Source organism: Lepisma saccharinum, chromosome 28, assembly GCF_977018435.1.
Source record: "Lepisma saccharinum chromosome 28, izLepSacc3.1, whole genome shotgun sequence".
Lineage (NCBI taxonomy): Eukaryota > Metazoa > Arthropoda > Insecta > Zygentoma > Lepismatidae > Lepisma > Lepisma saccharinum.
Genome location: NC_139256.1, coordinates 46,193,480 through 46,215,705, shown reverse-complemented (window position 1 = coordinate 46,215,705; position 22,226 = coordinate 46,193,480).

Sequence of the window (22,226 nt, the reverse complement as noted above, 5' to 3'; positions counted from 1 at the left end):
TTCCCTTCTTCCCTTCAGCTCGGACCATAAGGAAGCATGGTCCACTCTCCCCTGCCCCTCCTCGCGGGAGTACGGTGAACAGGAGTCGTGGGTCTGCGCAGGTTGTTTTGCTTGTGGTTCCACTCTTCCATCAGCAGGTGGGGTGCTGAGAAGGCTAGGCTATCTGCGAGCGAGGGGGAGGGGGTGAAGAGCAACACTGCCACAGCGAGTCGCTGTAAATGATTTCATCGTCTGTGCTGGGTGAAACCGGTTCTTGGTGCTCCTATACTTTTCCGATACATTTCTGCCAGCCTTTTTAGCGAAGCGAGGTCATATGTTCCAGATTCGAACTCTGGTCAGGCATGAATGTATCACTGAGTTTGTCCCGTCACAATTTTATAAATTGATATTCCATCCGTATTACCGCGATTAACTCAAGAGGCAGAAGAGTGATGTAAAATAACCGAAATATAAATTGATGCATTTGTGCCTGGTGCTAGTGGAACGATGAAGTTAACTCTTTATAAATGATGAAATAGGTAGCCCTTGCGCTCAAATACACTTATACCTTGGCAAAAAACAAACAAAAAAAACTACTACTCTTACTACATTTGGAATACAGCCAAGAGCGATGTAAGGCAATGCAATTACATTGTGAATGTTTCGCATCTTGTAATCTTTCTTTTTCTCGTAGCGGGGGCGGGGGTTCATTCATTACAAATATCTAGGAAAGGATTTAGCAGCAATCCGTGATATACTTAAATATCATAACACGCTGCGTAGCCAGGGTTCTTGGGTCCTAGCCTTTTCGTTGTTTCTTCAATCTTCATCAATTTCCCTGAAGCATCATTCATCCTCTGTCGCCATTGGCTATATGTAAAACTTGACATAAAATGAGTAAATTTCGAAAAGAAAACACAAGGATCTACTTTTCTCATAGCTCGCCAAACATGCACATTTCCGTATTTTATACTTTCAGCGCTATCATTATTCTTGGCAGGCAATGGAATTGAAGCAACTCTCACAATTAACGTAAACTACATGTCACTCAGGCATGACAATTCTCGCGGGCAAAGTGGATTTTTTTTTTGGCACATGGTAGCGCAATAACTATCTTCTGGCCTCCTAGATTTAAATCCGTACTTTTTATTCCAGTTGAGTGATTGACTCACAATTTCGCCATTGAAGGTTTGGGTTGTATTTGGGTTATACGTATTGTGTTTTTGGTGCGGTAGGAAAAAGCAATCCCAAAGGTTTGCACTGAACAGAAAATTGTGTGCTTTCCCTCTCTCTCTCTTCTATTTAGGTAAACTGTTGTTAGAAACATATTTTCCGAAGAATATCCACATTGAAAATAATATTCCACAATTGTTTTGATAGGGCATTTCTATTGCTCTGAACGAATTATCTCCGTAAGAGGACTAGGGCCTCCCCGATGGCGCAGTCGTAGAGTCGTTACCTTTTAATCAAGGGGTCCCGGGTTCGATACCCGGTGGAGGAACATAGTGGTTCGGAACCCACTATAAACTGTAGGTCCAGTCCCAATTAGCCTTTCTGTGCACAAAGTGGACTTAAAAAACAACAATTCAATTCAATTCAATTGAATCATCTTATCAATATTTTTAAATCTGCATGCACCTGCTTAATTAAATAGATTATACATTTATATTCATTGCGGGAAGAAATGTGAGAGAAAACATTGCATTTTTTTCAGGGAATGCATGAGTCAATAATAATGTATATTTTACTGTATATACTCTTTTATATTGCATTGATTCATTAGTATCCTTATTTCCTAAAGCAAGCGTGAGTTTCTTTGCACACACCACGCAAGCCCTGCTTGACGTAAATATCAGATGCAGTAACTTCGCGGTTGCCTTTTGCCACCACGCTTTGGCTTTAATTCGAGCCCCGGTAGGTGCTTCGTTCGAGATACTGCAGCAGTTTTACTCGTATCTATGCCTTGAGCATGTCACTTGCAACGGAACCAATAAAATGAAACTTTCTGCACCGGAATGGGCGTGAAACTCTACATGCACCAATGATAAGTTGTTTTCAAGAGGCATGTGCAAAGTGCAGCATGTTCCTTCGGTCCGAATGTTCCCTTACGATATCATTTCATCATGCCTTACACTTCGGAATTTACAAGAGAGAATATAGTCCGCATTTTTTTGTGCGGCGGATCTCCTGCACTTCAGATTGCTACGACTCTTGGTGTGGGCGATTCATGCGTCAGGCGTTGGATTCGGTGTTAGAGGAAGAAGGGGACCAAGGAATGAAGTGAAGAACCAACAAAGGCCGGCCGAGGAAGACAACCAGGGAAGAAGATGCAGGCATCATTGAGATGAGCGAGGGCAATCCCTTCATGGCTGCAAGGAAGATTCGCCAAGAGTTGAAACTGGAGTGACATGCTGCAACAGTTCGGCACCGTCGAGCGGCAAAGAAAGAAGCAATGATGCATTTGCATCAAGAAACACGGATCAGTTTTGCTTTACAATATTTACCAGCTCCTCAAGAATTTTGGCAGAACGTAATTTTGAGTGACGAGAAAGTATTTTCGTCTGACGAAAATGGTCAGGTTTATGTTTGGAGGCGCGACAACACTCGCTACGGCCCCGAGAACATTTCTACCCATGCTAGGAGTGGCAGGATATCCGTGGCGGTGTGGGGATGGATCAGTTCGTCTGGAGTAGATGGATTGGTGGAAGTGTCCTCGAGAATGAATTCGCAGGAATACGTCGCAGTTCTGGAAAACCACATGCTTAAAGCGTGAGAGAGAGACACCTTGAAGATGAGATTCCGCACGTGAGTTTCGATCAAGACAACAGCAGCGTTCATACATCGAAAGCGAACACCACCTGGTTTAATCAGCACCCAGGAATTTCAAGAGTAGATTGGCCAGCGAAGTCTCCCAATCGAAAACATTTGGGCGTTGATGGTGAGATAGTGGGAACCTAGACAGCTGAGAACAATGGAAGCTGTACTGGCTCACGTGTTTAATGTTTGTGAGAGTTTAAGGAGATGACCAAACATCTGCTCGTGGAATCCTTGCCTCGTCGACTAGATGCAGTGCTTGAATCCAACGGCGGGTGGACACAGTATTGAAACCCCGCACGGTTTAACCGATGTTCTTTGTTACATCACAGAACAAAACTAATTACACACATCTCCATATGCAACTTATGTTTCCAAATCTTTCTTATTGATACCTTGGTGCTCATGGTTACTTTTTCACACACTTGCACCATTATATTATATTCTATAATATTAATATTCACATTATTGACAGATTTGATTCACATGAAATTCAAATGCGCAGCACACATGCACCCATTCCTAACACTTAACTGTTAGTTACATTACACCTATCACGTTGTCACAGTTCTAGATCAGTGGTGCCCAGGGGGAGGCGCAGACTGTGATGGAAATTTGACTGAGTAAACAGGGCACAAATTGAATTACGTTATCAATTAGCCATTGCTGTTATACAAATAGTAATTTGTAGATTGTCAGGGGAATTGTTACGGATAATAAGTAATATTGGTGGGGGGCGATATCCAACTCTTATATATTAGGCCTTAGATTGATAGGGAAATTATGGTGGGCGATTAATGAAGTTAGTGGTATTTTCAGGTTGCGGGATTGATAATTATTTTGGGGGGCAGGGAATCCCAACTCTTGTGTATTACTATTACGTCTTAGATTGCTTTTTTGGAGGGAGCAATATCAACAGGAAGTCTAAAATTGGCATGGGAATTTTGTTGGGAAGATTGAGTATTAAATTTGAGGTCGAGGGGAGGGGAATGAAGTTTTGATAAAGTGTTATGTCTTAGATTGCGAAGGGATTTCTGACGATTTAGAAATTGACAAAGGTCCGGGCGGGACTCGAACCCGGAACATTCGGTGTCTGGATCGTTAGTCCATCACTAACCTTGCTTGGCCGCAGAGCCGGTTCTCTTTGGTGGTCAAGCGCGTTAAATGGTCCACTTCCGATACCACGAAATTTCCGGGTTCGAGCCACGGCTTCACTATTGGTATCATGGTGTCAATTTAATCTAATCGTCACTCATCCTCATTAGCCGAAAGTGGCAGAAGAGCGACTTAACATAACAAAAGATACTAAAACAACTTTAACACTCTAGTAATTTCTGATCAATAGATGCATATTACCTTTGATTGTTGATTCTTTAATGATAAGCTTACGATTATTATTGTTAATATGAATTGCCATCCATCAACAGAATGACGGACCAATCGATCATTTAATTCATGTCGTTTTTTTGGTATTTGTTGTCCCTTCGGATCAGCTTCGAAACCTAAGGAAATGATTAGATGTCTGTCTGAAGTTAGTGACAATGGTTCTTTAATTTCCCGTCGCTCTTTCAGCCGGCGCGGGAACCACCTTTATGGCAGTGATCATCTGTTGCCGCGTTTACCTACGAAGGAACTCGTGGCCAAACAACGAATTAGGCCTACCGCTTGGGCAAGAAGCGGCAACTTCACAAAGCCCTCTTCTCCGAAGCAGCCAGCCGGGAAACAGAATTTTGTCAAAATAACCCTTCTGCTCTGTGAATGAAAACCGGTTCAAACAGCGTTTCGACTTAATTGGACATTATCCATTGTTTTTCTTTTTGATTGACTATATATTCTATCTATATATTTCGAGACATATCAAGATATCACCTCTTCTCTCATCTTCACACGAACAATGTTTGCTATGTCTGTAGTGTGATTGGAACTATGACAGTCCGTGATTTTTTCCAAATCCGGTCCGCTAAGCAACCAGTCTTAGATGCCCATTCGAAATCGACAGCTATAGAGCAAAATAAGTTTGAAGTGAAGAGTCTTATTGAATGAAACATAGCTCGACTCACCCTCATATTTGATTTTTTTTTTTTTTAGATAACTTGCGTTCACTTCGTATAGAAGGCACCACGAGACTGAAAATTCACACTATTTGGCATGGCAAATAGACCTTATTGAAGCTTCGTGAAACTTCGATGTGTATAATAGTTGTCAGTCATTAAGTTCAACGCCCTCTGCGCGTGTGTTGTGATGGGTTATCGTGTTCCAATTTTGATTTAATTCCATTTCATGCTCAGAAAGGCTACCCGAAGTGGGACCTACAGTTGAAAGTGGGATCCGAACCACTAGGCAGTTCTGTCTCCACCAGGAATCGAACCTGGGACTCCGTGATTATAGGGGGTTAACGCGTTCATGGCTTTACAGTTTCGTGAATTCAAGGAAGCCAAGGTGAGAAAAATGTGAAGAAATATCTTCTACACGGAACTAACTATGTGTGTGTATGTATGTAAAACTTTGTAGCACATCCATTTTCCTACCTTCATTTTATCATCATTACGTTGAAATTTGCACCAGTGATTTTTCACTACGTTCTAGGTCACGTCACTTTGAGTCGTCAAGTATTGTCTGTAATTCAGTTTTAGTATAGTTTGTAGCCTCTTACCCAAGAATTTTTAAGGTGGGAGAAAGGAGGTGGGGCTCAACTTCTGGAAAAAAATAGTGCGAGTTCAATTGAGAATACGAAAATGGAGCGGAATGATTATATTGCTACAATATCTTCATGAAAGTAAAGCGTAAAATTAAACATGACTATCAGCATAACCGAAAGCATATAATGAGATGATTTATTAGTGTTACCAGGCTAAAGGTGTGGAGTGCGGCCTGTTGCCTCTTTCATTACAGAATTCCACATGTAAAAATTGTGGTCCCGGGTTCGATACCCGGTGGAGGGGGCACATAGTGGTTCGGATTCCACTTTAAACTGTAGGTCCAGTCCCGATTAGCCTTACTGTGCACAAAGTGGACTTAAAACACCAACTCAAACCAAAAACCAAATGTAAAAATTGATCAGCTCTTATTGCGAGTAACCATTATAGGCTTAGACCAAATTCTGGCGTTTATATTTCAATTCACTTCCTCAACAAATCCTTTCTCGATTGAAAAGATTTTATGCGGAGCGTCATTCAGTTGTTTGTGAGTGTTCTTTTTGCAGAAGCAACAGCAGCTCGCTCGCACCCACAGTGCCCCGCCCACTCGACGAGACGCGTTGTCTGTGCAGTGCAGAACAGTGACAGTGTTGCCTCTCTATTCGATCTTTGTATTCTCTTTTGCCTGCCACTACACACACATTTCAGACAATTCTTCCCATACAACAAATGGAAAAGCAATCAGGCAACTATTACATGGCTCTTTTCTAGATTTTGTATTAACACTTTCCACGGTCAAGATATGTTAAGTTGGTTCTGTTTCGTATTCCCACAATTTGGCTTCGTGCAGTATGGGTTTATATTGCAAGCTTAAAAAAAGAAAGTAGGCAACTATTTTAACATTTAATTTCATCCGTTTCATGATTGTATGCACTAATAATAATTGGCCGCCGCTTTGCCCGAGCGTGGTAAGCCGTCGGCTTTTGATCTCGCTGCCGAAATTCCCGGGTTCGAGTCCCGGCCTGGGTATGATTGTTTATGAGTGTTCCTTCATGAATTTTATCATACACTAATCCTCATCGTTGCGATTAGCCAAAAGTAAAGTAAAAAAATAAAGATATTAGTAATAATAATAATATGAATCTAGCCCCCCATGGTTCCTTTATGACTGTCCTTTTATCAATTTCATCCAGTCATCATTCATCCTCATTGTTGCGATTAGCCAATAAATGGTAGAGAAGCTGCGAAAAATAAGATGTAAAATAATAAGAGAATGTTCTCAGCAGAAGGAAAAATAAATGCTCCAGACAACATGCAATTCAGGAAAAGAGTGTCCTGTAATGTGAGTCTGTAAACTAAACGTAACTCACGAATGAAGAAGTTTACGTGAGGGTTTAGTCTTCTACGAAGCAATACAGGCTTGGATGGCGCAGTGGTAGCGTCATCGCCTTGTAATCAAGGGGTCCCGGTGGAGGCACAAAGTGGTAGGGTTTCCCACTTTAAACTGTAGGTCCAGTTCCGATTAGTCATACTGTGCATTGTGGACTTAAAAACACCAAATCAACAACCAACCAACCAATACAGGGTTGGAAACACTACGGTTATAGGTTTGGAAACACTGCTCCTCTCGGGAACTACTCTACCAGGCGAAACTAGATGATATAAAATTCCGGGTTGCATAACCGTAAGGGGGGGGCGTTTCATTCGATTTTGTGTGTACGTCTGTTGCGTATTCCCCGTTCCCCACTTCCCTTGTCAGCATGAGGGCCGCCCGCCGTAAGAGTAGAAATGACCTATAACAGAATCTGAGAGTAGCAGGACAATATGATACCAAAGATGGAAATAGTTTTCGTATATTTCTTGCATTTTTCTTCAAGACCGCCAAGAATACCTGCAGGGGGAGCAGAGGGGCAATTGCTCCCCCCCTCGATCGCATATTTTATGCAAATGAAAGTACGTTTCGTAAAATGTTCTTGATCTCTTCGCTATTAATATGGTTCTTTTTTGTAATACATTGTAAATTACTAGAGAGAGAAGTAAGACCAAATATGTACTCCGCACTGTTGCTGCTAAACAGTTTTGTTATAAATGTATGAACAATTGTGTTGAGGAAAGGGAGCACACATATATGAGACACAATTTATATCATTTTTGCTGTTGGTTTGTTACAAGATGGATAAATTGATTATGTAATGTAGTATCTAAATAATTTATTTATATATATATATATATATATATATATATATATATATATATATATATATATATATATATATATATATATATATATATATATATATTGATGAAACATGTCCTCCTCCGTAGCCGAGCGGGTTAAGGCGTTCACTCGTCTTGAGATCGTTTGCTGCGGGACGGCGTAGGTTCGAATCCGGCACTGGTCGGAATTTATTCGGCCTACGTATAGGGCCGTAAAGGTTTTATTAAAAAAGAAATAAGCTGCACAGATCAATTGAAAATCAAAGGTTTGAGTGATGATTTAGTTGTGCCCGGACCAAATTGCGTATAATGCAGTCCGAGAATTTCATGGCATAAAAAAGTACTTTTGTTTAAATTTACTGGGTTCTACACACACTCAAACAATTAACTACCATAAAGAGACAGCCCCGGGATCTCCATAGTTTTGTGTGTGCCAAATCTTAATGAACTGGGGGATGTTTTACGATTTTGTTTTCAGAAAGCTCGTCATACTTTGCTACAGCACGCAAATATTCATACCTCACATGGGAATCGAACCCAGAACTAGTAATGTCGCAAAACACTAGTTTGCTCGTCCTATTTGCAATATGAGTATAACAGGTCTATAAAAATAAGTGAATGCGAAAGTACTCTGTCAAATACTCTGTTCTGAGAACAATAAATTGTTTGTGTTGCAATGGCTCACGATTAATTAAATTATTATTAATATATTACAATTATATTATTATATTACTATTATATTATTATTACTATTGAGACACTTGGTTCGAACCCCCCTTCGAAATATATTTCTAGATACGTGATTGCAAGCTTTGTCGTTGTGTGAACAGTTTCTGTAATTTTCTCTATGTTCAATTTTAAATTCATTCAGCAAATTTTGGATGGCTGTATGTACAATTCTCATTGCAAAAGAACAGAATCTATACTTTTATTTCTTGTTTAAAAGGGCACTATCTAAAATAACATTGAAAAACGACTCTGTCTTTTGAAAGGATAGGAGCCAGGTCTTGCCACGAGAAATTGATCGAATGCAATGGACGGGCGAAGCCAAGAAATCGCAACGAGAAATGAGTGACCTTGATATTCGAGCTGCAAGTGTGGAACTATTTGACTCCAGCTTTTGGCAATCGCAGCGTCTCGCTAACGGCAAGGGAGCATTTCTCTCTCGTTTTCTTTGTAAATGGATGCCCCGCTTTAGTCTTGAAGATCCAAGTCACAACGATGGAAAATTATACCCTTGTTAAGGTTAGGTGTAAAGGCAGGCGACAGCACCCTAAAGCATCATACTCAAACCTGCAACAGGCCTCCTCGATGGCGCAGTGGTAGCGTCGTCGCCTTGTTATCAAGGGGTTCCGGGTTCTATATCCCGTGGAGGCTGATAGTTGTTCGGATCCCACTTTAAACTGTAGGTCCAGTCCCGATTAGCTTTACTGTGCATAACAACAACCGAACCTGCAAGAACAACACATCTTAGTTCAGTCTCCAATGCGAAATGATAAAAACTTCAGGTGAGTTGATTATAAAAAATGTGTCTGAGATAAAGAGTGGCGTTCCCAGGATTTTCGGAGGGGAGAGGGGTTACGCATACAATTTTTTGGAGGTCATTACTCATTTTGACATCTTTCCTGTCTTTGGCGTTCTTTCTTTAAGTATTACTTGGTCAAATGAGATTATGACCACACCAACCCTCCCTTGGGCAAGTCACTGGAGAAAAATGAGTAAGCATTTGATCAGTTTCATGTATACTAGATTACATAGTTTGGGAGGTTTTATGGAGAGTTGCTGCTCCATACACATCGCTGTATCTATTTGTAAAAGTTCAGTGTGGCTAGTTCCAAGGCCTAGGTGATATGAAATACATAGATACTAACGTAAAGGTTTCCAGGCAGTCTTTGCTAGGAGAACATGCTTCGGAGTCTAAATGATACATTCGGTTTGGTTTTGGTTTGAGTGTAAGTCCACTTTATGCACAGATATGCTAATTGGGACTGGACCTACAGTTTAAAGTGGGATCCGAACCACTATGTGTCACCACCGGGTATCGAACCCGAGACCCTTCATTACAAAGCAACGAAGCTACCAGATAATTCGGAATTAGCATTTATTACATTTTGGCGTCGCCTTGTACTCAAGGTGTCCCGGGTTCGATTCCCGGTGAAGGCACACAGTGGTTCGGATCCCACTTTAAACTGTAGGTCCAGTCCCGATTAGCCTTAATGTGCATAAATTGTACTGAAAACACCAAATCAAACAAACAATCAAAAATTTTGGTAATAATAATACGACATCAAGTTCATGTGGAATTATTATTTTTTTTTTTATTTCAACTGGTTTTCTATCCCTGGAAGTTGAATTGAGTGAATTGATTTGGTTTATTTTACTTCGCTTTTCTGCTACTAATCGCGAAGACGAGGATGAGTGATCATGTGATGAAATCGATGAAGGGACACTCACAAAGAACTCTCATGCCCAGCCAAGAATTCGAACCCGTACACCTGGCGACGTAGCATGCTAATATGCTAACCACTCCGTCACGAAGGTCAGCAGTTTGAATGGCCGATAGATTTTTTTCATGAGAAAACAAACACGAAAAAGCCGACCCTCGTGGTAAATTGGTTAGCGTAACGCGCTTCCAATTCGAAGCCTTGGGATGAAACATTTTCTAGAAAATATGGATATGTAATTGCCTTTATCACTTCCATCGACTATCACATCTTTTATCTCTATCATCGCATTTACCAGAGAGTGGTAGAACAATGACGTGAAGTAACAAAAATACCACTTTCGGTGGCGGCTTCCGAGTTTGAAGGAGTGTGAAAATTAACAAGATGGATGCCCCACCCCTCACGAAAAAAATATCCCTATCAAGCAAGGACGTATTTAGGGGTCCAGGGGATCCGGACCCCGCCCGAAATACTTACCAAGTACTAAAAATAAATACATATGCTTTGAAGGACAGTACTAAAGAAGATTTATACACACTACTACTCATGATAATATGCATATACTATTTATTAATCACCAAGTTGACTTTTAGTCAGTTGTAATAGGCAATTGAAAGTGATTACCTTTTGGATATCACAATTGTATCTAACTTGCTTTCTGTTATTCAATAAATATTTAATTCATTATTTATTTGGCATCAATTTCCTTGCCAGGGCAGTTGTTTTTATACAGATTTTGGCGATCTTAACCTAGATAATTATTACGTGCTGTATATCTCTTTTCTTTTACCTTCTTTGTACGTATTCATGTAATAATAATACAATATAAATTAATATAAATATTTAATTAATATTATTTAATGTAATTGAACATAATAATAAATATTAATATTATTACTAGCCTACTATTATCATTACTATTATTATTGTGACACTTGGTCGGAACCCCCCCCCCCCCGAAATGTATTTCTAGATGTTTTTATCCCCCTCAAGCAAAGTGGAATTGAAACCATAGAATATATTTTCTTATCTATGTAACAAGAACAAAATGAAATATCATTCATGTCCATTAAATGGTCTAGTAATGATCGAAATGTGTGCAGCCTTGTGGGTTAAAAAAGAATCATTCTACAGATAATCAACCTCACCGAGCCGAAAGAACAGAAGGCTGTTTTGCACTTAACCCTTCGTGCGTCGTGTCGATGGTCGCGCACGGAGCCAGTGGGTTCTTAAAATATGTTTCAATTAAAGGCATAAAACGCCAAACCTTCAATTAATACAATTTATATATATATATATATATATTATGCAAACAATTGATATTCTATAAAACTATGTAAAAATAAAGAAAAGTGAAGTCCTTCCCTGTGCTATGCACCACGCCATGGAGGAGAATAGGGGGAGTGGAGTTAGAGCCCCACACTTTCTTGATCTCGGACGAAGGTGGGGGTGATGTGATCAGCAACACGCTCCAGAGTTTCCTCTATGTACCTACTTTATAAAGGCTATCCACCGGAAGGAAGTGCCTTCGCGCTGACGCCATACTTGTAGTTCGGTTCCGGTTCGTAGGCTCACAACATGCCGCTAAAGGAGCTGAGATTGTGTCATGTATGAAAGGAATAAATGAGTGTGTACAAGGAGGATGTAAACTACGATCAGGGCTAAAAAATCTTTCACGGATCTCTCTTCATCCATTTCCTCGAGATACTAGGCGCCAAAATTATTGCATTCAAGCTGTCAGGCGTGAAAATTGGAAGCCCATTAGCAGGAGTTGACTCCACAGTAATGACAACGGATGTGCAGAAACCCAAAAAGTCGGGACCTGAAAAAAAATCCCGTTCCTATCCAGACTTCGGAAAAATGATAGAGTTTAAAACTAGTTTATTCCCTACAAAAAAATTTTTGTACTAAATGTCCGAAATTTATTGAAATTAGCAGTTTTTATTCCAGAAATGCAAAATAAATCATCACCCGAGGGTGAAATTGTATGTATAATTATTTATTTTCTTAGTATAGGGTAATGTTGAATATTTTCCGTTCCTATAATCTCCCAATTCAGTCGGGAAATAACATTATTTTTCCCGTTTTGAACGTCAGGACCCCGTCCTGTTTCCTTCCCAACCAAAACGTTTGCGTCCCGCAACCCTTGCACTTTATTAAAGGTGGAAGAGAAATCATTCAAATCTCTATTTTCTCTCGGTTTTAGTTATATGAGCAAACATATTACTTTTCCTTTCAAAAGATGCTCAGTCACAGTCAGATAGGTTACACGTTACTTTCTTAAAGTACACACGAACTGCATTAAATCTTTGTGTAACCAGATTTTTTTTTGTGTGTGTATGTGTAACCAAAGGAAATAAATTTTTGTGCAACCAGAGGAAATATTTTTTTTTGTGTAGCCAGAAAATTAAGTGCGGATTCTATTATTAATTTTAGTCTTTTGCAATGGAAATCTTTTCAACATTGACAGATAGAGTGCCTCCCCGATGGCGCAGTGGTAGCGTCGTCGCCTTGTAATCAACGTGTCCCGGGTTCGATTCCCGGTGGAGGCATATAGTGGTTCGGATCCCACTTTAAACTGTAGGTTCAGTCCCGATTAGCCTTTATGTGCACAAAGTGGACTTAAAACACCAACTCAATCAATCAAATCAACATTGAGAAAAGAGGTCCTTTGTTTGAACATCATGGTGAGGAAATGGTGTGTCATTGTGTTTGTCCCATCATTAATTTTTCCAGTTTCTTATTCATCTTCATCGTAATGTTTAACACAAATAGCAAAAAATTGACTTAAAATAACAATGAGCGTTTTGTATTTCTGCGTTCAAACGGGAACGAAACCAGGAAGTGTGATTTACCGCATTCCTCTGACTCACCCTGACTGAAGAAAGAAGAAAAACAGCTCTTTTTTCAGTTTTTTATATGTCCGTACATCTCGCACTATTTCACTTAAAACATAAATGTATGCATTTAAGCGCTCTCGCTGTGTAGGAAAAATTACTTTCTATTAAATACGTAGGCTACAAATATCACCAAATACAACGACGATCAGCAAATGGATCTCACTCTGGAATAATGCCGTATCACTTCCTAGTTGCTCATCCGATTGATATGCAAAGGCCTCTACTTTGCACTGATATCTCTTATTCTACTCGTCGTCAAGTGCTTTTATGTGATCCATTTCATCCGGTATACAAAACGAGAAGAAATGCCACAAGTACGCGCTTGAATTACCCGGCCACCGTGAACCGAAAGTTGTTGTGCTACAGTTCCGCAATCGATTGTGCCGTTCGATATGTTTTTGTTTACTCGTGGATACCCCATATAAGACGCTGGGTAGGCGTCGGAGCCGCTTGAACAGGTGGAAAAAATCCCGGTTTTCTTCCGCCGGGGGAATACCCCATGCGGTAGTATCCCCGTCATTCACACTTTTTCTCAACTTTCACACATATCAAATTTTACAATATTTTCGGTTCTCTCATTACGGACAAACACAAACATCCATGTCCTGGCCCGGATGCGAACCCGGGACTACTGACGTCGTAGCGCGATGTGCTAACCACTCGCCACGGAGGTTGACATAACTACTGAGATACCGCGGCATAAAACTATGAAATGTACGTACATTTTAGTTAATAAAATAAATACACAAGACAAAATATGTAATATCCCACAAGTTAAAAATTCCGCATGTTATGTGCGCCCATAAAAATTGAAAAAAAATGAGTAGTTTTATAAAGTTTTTGTGTGAAGTCCATTTTATGCACAGAAAAGTTAATAGGGATTGGACTTACAGTCAGTGGCGCAACCACAGGTGGGCGGGGGGCATTGTCCTTCAACCTTTGACAGAAATGAGTTCCATGGGGGCAAGGATTGACGGCCAGGTGTACCTGCAGGGGGGGCCAATTACCGCCCACAACTTCAACTTTTATGCAAATAAAAATACTTTTCATAAACTTTTCTCGCTTGCCTTGCTCGCAATGCCTGCTTCTCTTAGTCTTATCAAGTTACCGTAGCTAGGTGGTGGCGTTAGTCGGCTCTGGGCGCAGAATGATCTAAATGAAAATAACTTGTAAAATTGATTGATTGATTTGTGGTTTTAAGTCCACTTTACGCACAGAGGGGCTAATCGGGACTGGACATACAGTTTAATTTTGGGATCCAAACCACTGTGCCATGTGCCTCCACCTTGTATCCAACCAGGGACCATTTGACCACAAGGGGACGATGTTACCACTACACCATCGGGGAGGCACAAAAGTTGTGGAAGAGAGAATGCATTGGCGTCCCGTGAAATTATTTGCGCCCAATCAATATTAATTTTAGCCTGCAAAAAGATTAGATCCAAAAATTTTCTCGCTCGCAATTTATCATTGTTCTCTGTAATGCATTGTAAATTACCAGACAGAGAAATAAGACTTGATTTTGTTTTAAGTGCATGAACAATTGTTTTGAGGAAAGGGAGCGTGCACATTTCAGAGACAATTTATGTTTTCATTGATTGATTTGCTTTATTTTACTTCGCTTTTGTGCCACTTTTGGCTAATTTGCGAAGATGGGGATGAGTGATGATATGATGAAATTGATGAATGGACACTCACAAACATCCATGCCAAGGCCAGGATTCGAGCCCGGGACACCTGGCATCGTAGCGCGATGTGCTAACCACTCCGCCACCAGGGGCCGGCTGACAATTTATGTAATTTTTGCTGTTGGTTTATTGTGAGATGGATGAATTGGTTGTGTAATGTAGGCCTATTTAAATAATATATGCTGTGTATATATAATATGTATTAAAGAAACTTTGAATGCGTACACAATTTAGTGACCACGTCGCTCCATGTTGCATATATGTGAAACATATCGTACATGAAAGTTATACATGTTAATGTAAAAGAGAATTACTGTATATTTGGAATATTTTCTGTCTTTCAAAAATAGTTTGTGTGCTTGTTTTCCATTATTAATGTGAAATTGAACGTGTTGAAAAAATTAAAATAGTTTGTTCGAACAGAAATGCAATGGCACCAACTTCTACCCCCATTCAGCATAATTTACGAGGATAATAACGTCTTTGATACTACTACTACTACTACTACTAATAATAATAATAATAATCATAATCTCAGCTTGCGCATGGATGTTTGCGAGTGTTCATTAATCAATTTCACCATTTCATCACTCATCCCCATCTCAACGAATTAGCCAAAAGTGGCACAAGAAGCGAAGTAGAATAAAGCAAATCAATCAAACCCTGACCTTTTATTACAATGCGATGACGTCTCAACTGCGACATCGGAGAGGTAATTGGAAAAATAGTTTATTTTGCAAATAAAATAACCGATGATTGGAAATAGCTATAATTTCTCACGGCATTCTTACAATTGTTACGCCAATGAATCACAATGGTCGTCTAAAACAAATTGCCCATCTATTGGGTCAATTTCCCTAAAAAAAAAATCCTCAGAATTAGCTGTTTTATCCGCTCATTTACCTTTATGCCCATCGTATTATACCACTGTTGCGTTATTGCACAAATATCACAGTTAAATAGAAGTGACAAATGACAAAGACAAGGAACGGCAGAGTGGGTAATCAGTATAAACCAGTTACACCGATAGTCAGGCACGGACTCATAGACCAGGTTTTCAACGACCCTCCCGCCCCTATTAGTTAAAAGATCTTACTAACACTCGTGGTGTAAAGGGGATGGTCAGAAACTCTGCTAGATCAAGGGAGGATGTTCACAAAACAAATCATTAAAACCACACACCCGAAACTCGACGGTGAGCTAACAACGATTGATAGCCGCAGTCAATAGGAGAAGCTAAATTTTGCTCAGGTGCTTCCCCCCCCCCCCAGGTGCCCCCCAAAACAAATTCTGCAGACTCTCAGTAATTGACCTTTATCTCCGTAACCAATGGTCGTAAGCAGGTAATCTTTTATAGTCTCAATCCTCATTAAATGGGCTACAAAAAAATGTGTTTAATTTTCGATAATGAAGATATTTTTCATTAATTTAAAAAATAATCTTTAAAAAGCGAATTTTTTCTAGTGATTTCTAAAGTTTTTGCTTTGTAACGTTTGAACAAATTAAATGACGAGAAATTGTTTAGAATAAATGTTGTAGCCAAATTTACAAGCTTTAAAACGATATCAGTTTGAATGGATTTTAATCAAAGATACACAATAGAATGTGTCTCCAAATAGAGGATAGTACCAAAAAAGTGTGTCTTTATATCACAGTCCGGCGGTTAAGTATGGAATCATTGACTGTTTGATAAAAGCAAAAGACTTGGTAGAATTAATTGTTACACCACTTAAGATAGGTTCAGTCAAGTAGCCAATCGTCATCTGCCTGTTGACTGCCGCCATCTTGAAAACAGTCCACCATATTGGATATTTTTTATTTAATATATCTCGGGAACGGTGGCTATCAACTTCCTTCTTTCTTCAGATATAATATGTCAATAAACCTGCAAAATTTATGTTTGGGAGAGGCACTGGGGGGGGGGGGGAGCAGGGGCGGGAAATTTTTGGATTTTGCACTAATGGTAGTGACTGTTCCGTGACCGTGCGGTCCAAGGCGCTGTGCTTTGGACTCCGACTGCAGGACGCATGGGTTCGAATCCGCCTGGGTTTAATCTCTGGGTTTTCGGCCTGTGTATAGTGTGATTAGTGCCAAACCACCATAGTGAGAAAATTTGGAGCTACGAGTGAGTAGCGTAACCCGGTCACGGATATCTCCTTTAACTGCTGGGGGTTTTACGTGCTGACCCCACATCACCCCATTACTTGTTGAAGATCTCCACACCTCTAGGTAGGATTGTGGGAGGGAGACTGGCAGTCGAGGGAGATAAGCCAAGACCCTTCCAGGGGTGTACACCCCAGGGGGTGATGGCTGTACACAATCCCAGTGACTACATCAGAGGGCTGTAGAAATCTCACAGAAATATTTCTTTTGAATCATCTATCTATCTTCTCTCTGTAATATATAATAATGGATGTGTGTGTCTCTCGAACGCCTGGAGCGATTTCAACCAAACTTGGTACACGTATCACTTGCAATCTCGAAATAAATACTGTAGTGACAAGACACCCCTGGCACTCCTAGGGGTGCGAGTAGGAGGGGTGATATGTAAAAATAATCGAAAACGACCGATATTAGTGTGGAATAAATAGTTTTCGGGGTCGCTAAGATGAATAGTGACACTCCGAATTAATGATGGGTCGTTCGTGAACGACTCGTTCACCAGAATTGAACGACACGTTCAAAGAGTCGTATGTGTGCCACGACTCCTCCGCCCGCCAAGCAACTATTATTCCCTCTCCTTTCCACGAATTTTGCGAGGAAGGCGCATGCGCAAGTGTATACTCGCCTGGCGGCCGGAATTTTTGAAAGAAAGCAAGTCGATTCTGCGGGCAGCAAATGGGGACTGGAGAGGGAGGGGGGTCCTCTCTGTTCCTTTTCCCTACCCCTAGTTGAGTGAAGCTGGCTGAAACGTGCCGTGTACGATGAGAGGGGAAGGAGTCGCTAAAGTGTGCCACGACTCTTTGAACGAAGGAAGGAGTCGACTCGCGAGCTCGCGACTCGCGAGTGTTGTTTGCAGAGAGAAAGCGCGCAACCCCAGGCCATGACGAGCAATGAAGAACAGCCAACAAATTTGGCCTGTAGTTTCAAGTTCGGCCAAACCATTGTGTTTCTTCGCCGGAAGTCAAGCCCCTGGAAGCCTATACCCAGTTATGATGTCCAGACAATATTAGCGCTAAAATTACAAGAAATTAAATGTTAGTAAAACATATTAGGGGTCTTTTGTGAAAATTTTGGGAAGGGGTTAGGCAGAGACCTCTTGATTACAATATTCCGATTAGCCTATTTTGAGTTGTTATTGTTTAAGTCCACTTTATGTGCAGATAGGATAGTCGGGACTGGACCTACAGTTTAAAGTGGGATCCACCAGGTATCGTTACAAGGCAACGACGGAGGATGGATGGTGATTAGAGTAATTGACAAGAGGTTAAATACAGATTACCACTCATCTCTGGGCTGGGGTTCGAACCCAGAACTTTCGGTGTCAATAGGCTTACTTTGAGGAGGGCGACACCACTTATCTGACGCTCCAAGATTATTTCAAGCTGGCCAACATAGAAACCAAGAAACAAAGAACATGCACCATGGAGTTTGTTTTATTTATGTTATTCAGCCATCCTTTCATTCCTTGTTAAATTCTGGTAAAGAAATCGCTTCCTGTCTCGGATTCGATCCTCGGTGGAGGCACCTTGCCCAGTGATTTACACCCCAGTTTAAAATGTAGCTTCAATCCCGATTAGACTATCTGAGCATAAAGTGAACTTTAAACATTGTCTGACAAAATCGTTTTCATAGGACGTGAAATATTTCATTAACATTAACGTGTAAATATTGTACTAATGAAAACAGCATTAAAAAATAAATACAGAAGTTTAATCATAAATTTGATCGTACATGATACTGCAAAAAAGCTTTTATTGAATAACTGCAGAATTAGGAACAACTACGTAAGATGGACATGGGTCATGTTCACGAGTGATATAAACAGCTGTTGCCCATCTGCAGTGAGCCTACGTGTTAAGGTGTTTTACTAGTAGAAAGCAACATTAAAAAAAATACATACGTATAATTTGGCCCGCTTTATAGAAATTCGATCATACATTATGATATTGGCAGAAACTTATATTGAATGACTGTAGAACAACAAACAGCTATCTGGGATGGACATGGACAATGTTCAAGAGCGATATAAATTTCTTACACACAGCTGTTAGCCATCCGTGGAGAGCGAGCGGATGGATCCCACTTTAAACTGTAGATCCAGTCTGCTGGCGAGACTGCCGCCGCCGAGCCTTGTGTAAGAGAGCTCGCGACTCGTGAACGAACGATGAGTGAGGAGAAGAGTCGCTAAGGCGAGCGAGTCGTTAAGGTGCTCCATGACTCTTCGTGCCGTCTCGAGAGTCGTGAACGATGAGGGAGGAGAAGAGTCGCTAAGGCGAGCGAGTCGTTAAGGTGCTCCATGACTCTTCGTGCCGTCTCGAGAGTCGTGAACGAACGGCGGGAGAAGAGTCGTGGCGCTGTGCTGTGACTCTTCGAGCTGCCAGGAGAGTCGTGAACGAATAATGAGGAAAGAGTGGTGGGACTGTGCTGTGACTCTTCGTGCTGTTTAAAGAGTCGTGAACGAGCGATGCTCGTGGAAATGCAAGCATGTGTCGCATCGCAGATCTGGAGTGCATTTTGTTGACTCGCTTTCTCACATTTGTTGCGATATTAAAACCAGTGATCGAATGCAAAAAAGGAAGAATATGTAAATGCACGTTATTACTAATAAAAGGTTGATATAATTATATAGCATTTCTGTGCATGCTATCGTACTGCATAGTTTGCATTATCCGCAGCATGAAATGCAAACTGAAACAAGATACAAATATAGAAAATCTCACTCATGAGGCAGAGTAATGAAAACAAGTATGTGCAATACATTTTGTTCGTGTGTGTGTGTTTACTGTTTACACATATATGTATATCTACACACACACAGACTCGTATTTGTATTTTTCTTATTTTATACCGCTTTTCTTCAAATTTTAAGTAATCGCGACGATGAGGATGATGCGTGATGATATAGATGAAGGGACACTCGTAAAGAATATCCTTGCCCAGACCGGGACTAGAACCCGGGAACTTCTGTGGCAAAATCAAATGTCGATTACTTCAGAATCTTGGCCATCTACACGCACACACACATTCATACACAGAAATGCAATACAATTTATTAATCTTGAAGGACAGAGGCTGATACGTTCCGTTGTGTTCGATTATTTAAATACAATCGTATGCTTCAACACTTCCTACCCCCCTTCCCCCTCTTCAGGCATGTGTTTCGAGAAAAAGAAGCTTGACGACTCTTTTAAACGACTCTTCTCAGTGAGCGAGCGCTCATGAGTAGACTCTCACAAATGAACGGCTTGAACCCATCACTACTCCGAATGCCGTTCAACTCCAAGTGCATCACCTATCGGGATGAGTGTGAGAGGGAGTGAAAAATAAAATGTCAAAAATGACCTACATTAGTGCAGAAATCAATAGCTTTCGGAGACTAAGCTAATTGGTGATATTCACGATGACCAAACTTGGTATACATACGACTTACAATCTAGAAAGAAGTACTGTGCGGGTAAGACACCCCTGGCACCCTTACGGATGTGGGTGGAATGACATGTAAAAATAATCGAAAACGACTGATACTAGTGTGGAATCCATAGTTGTCGGGGTCGATAGGATGAATAGTGACACTCCTAATGCCGCTCATTTCCAATACACCTTTGGTACCCCTAGGGGTGGGGGAGGGATGGGATGACATGTAAAAATAATCGAAAACGACCGATATTAGTGTGGAATCCATAGTTTCCGGGGTCTCTAAGATGAATAGTGACACTTCCAATGCCGTTCAACTCCAAGACACCCCTTGCACCGCTAGGGGTGGGGGTGGGAAGGGACGAAATGTAAAAATAATCGAAAACGACCCATATTAGTGTGGAATATATAGTTTCCGGGGTCTGTAAGATGAATAGTGACACTCCCAATGCCGTTCAACTCCAAGTTCAGTTTACACTATAGTTAAAATTCATTATATTCCTGTCTAAGAGAAGATTGGTATAAATAAATACCCTGGCAACGCCGGTCAATCAGCTAGTTTGTGAATAAATAGTTGCCACTATTAAATCTCCAACCCACTACATGTAGCAATTAGTACTGTCTTCTCTTATAAACATTCACTCGCCCCCATATTTCAAGTTTATATGTATGTAAATATGCATGTATCCATGGACACTTTAAACGTCCAATACCCACCCTTGAGAATATGGAGTGCTCACCACTGGTCCACCCTTCTCCGACCCAAGCATACTTCACCGAGATAATTTTGCCATTTCAAGTTTATACAGCTTAAAACTTTATAAAATCCATAGATAAAATTAACAAAACGGCAGGGATCCCGGGTTCGAATATAGTTCTGGTCATGGTTTCTCTTCGTGAGTGTCGCTTCAACAGTTTCATCATCACTCATCCTAACAGCCGCGACTAGCCAACAGTGCCAGAAAAGCGATCTTAAATAAAAAAAATAAAAAAAAATTAACTAAATTAGATATGTGCTCCTCTACTTACACTGTATATCTGTAGAAAGCCTCACGCAGGATCCTCGAGAAACTCCTTCCAATGAAGGGTGGCAAAATGTTCAAAGGGACTGGATATTAGGCAAATGTGTGTCTTGAGCATTTTCCACATTCACTGCCATCCATGCCAAGCAGTTTCCTGAAAATTAATTGAAAAAATTAAAATAATGCGTACAGTTTTGTCTTATATAACCCTATTGTACATGGAGTGAATGAAATTACTACAATACATTTCCAACCTGATTCTCGAAATTATACGATTTTTCTGAACTTATATTGTTCAGGTTCAGAATCCCCAAAAACAGAAGATTATAAAATACTCTGGACGCACAGTATAGAAAACCTTCACGAACATAAGCACAGGGTTTCGGAGCGGAGCGGATCAACGCTCCGGCTGTTGCCCACGCTCCGGAGCGAGGAGCGAGATTCTAAGAAATGGTTCGCTCCGCTCCGGAACGGAGCGATGTCTTAGCCCGCTCCGCTCCGGAGCGGAGCAGCTGGAATCGGAAAATTCCTCGCTCCGCTCCAGAGCGAGGAGCGAAATTTTAGAAAATGGTTCACTCCGCTCCGGAGCGAAGCGCTATCTTGACACGCTCCGCTCCGGATCGGAGCAGAGGAAGTTGGAAAATTTCTCGCTCCGCTCCGGAACGAGGAGCGAAATTTTAGGAAACTGTTCACTCCGCTCCGGAGCGGAGCGATACCTTGTGACACTCCGCTCCGGAGCGAGGAGCGATATTCTGAGAACTTGCCCACTCCGCTCCGGAGCGACTCTGGAGCGCTCCGAGGTTGGATAAAACGAGTGTATACAGAAAACTAACGATCAAAGGTTCCGAGTACATTATTAATTTTGTTTGTGGAATTTGTACGGCATTTGAAAATCGCCTGTTATTGTTGTTATAAAACTGATTATTACTAAAGCTAACGCCACGGAAAC